Raw genomic sequence first — 725 nt, forward strand, 5'->3', positions numbered from 1 at the left:
CCTGTACTGTATAAAGACGCAGTGACCCTTAAAACTGTACTCTGGCCTACTTTTCTATTTTACAATTAAATATCTTTTCCACATATGTTCAGTGTAGTTGATGTTTTGACTGCATTTTCTTCACATTAAAATTTGGGGCTGGGGTGGCTTAGTATCAGAGAATGAACTTAACAGTCTTGAGGGCCTGGGCTCGAATACCTGTGTGTGAGACAGGGAGAGGAATTTTTGAACCCTATGAAAATATACCTTTCACACTGGCTTCAAGGATGCTGGAGTAACTTGGAGCTTTGTTCTCACTGGTGTTAATCTGAGCAGTTGTTAATGCAGTAAAGGGATCTGTGACGAGTGGCCTAACTTACATTGGTATTGGGAAGTTGTAGAGAGGTTCTAGAGTGCATTGAAGAACTCTGTGGGGAAAAGAAAAATAAAAGGTTTTCCATTAAATTTGACACTACTGATGAATTGGTAGACTCTCCTTGTGTTGCCCAGGTAGGCCCTTGAGCTCCTGGGCCCAAGCAGTCCTCCTACCTCAGCCTCCTGAGTGCCAGAACTCTAGGCCTGTACCACTGGCTTGAAACATTTCCAGTGATCTAACATTAGCTTTGTAAAATGCCAGGTCATATTTTCAGTAACATCAAGGTACTTGCTCTGCTACTCTAAGAAGTCACTGGAAACTGTCCTTAGTAGTGCCTTGGTGTGTGTTAGGGTGCCAGCATAGTACTCGG

This window comes from Octodon degus, unplaced genomic scaffold, assembly GCF_000260255.1.
Source record: "Octodon degus isolate 3935 unplaced genomic scaffold, OctDeg1.0 scaffold00105, whole genome shotgun sequence".
Lineage (NCBI taxonomy): Eukaryota > Metazoa > Chordata > Mammalia > Rodentia > Octodontidae > Octodon > Octodon degus.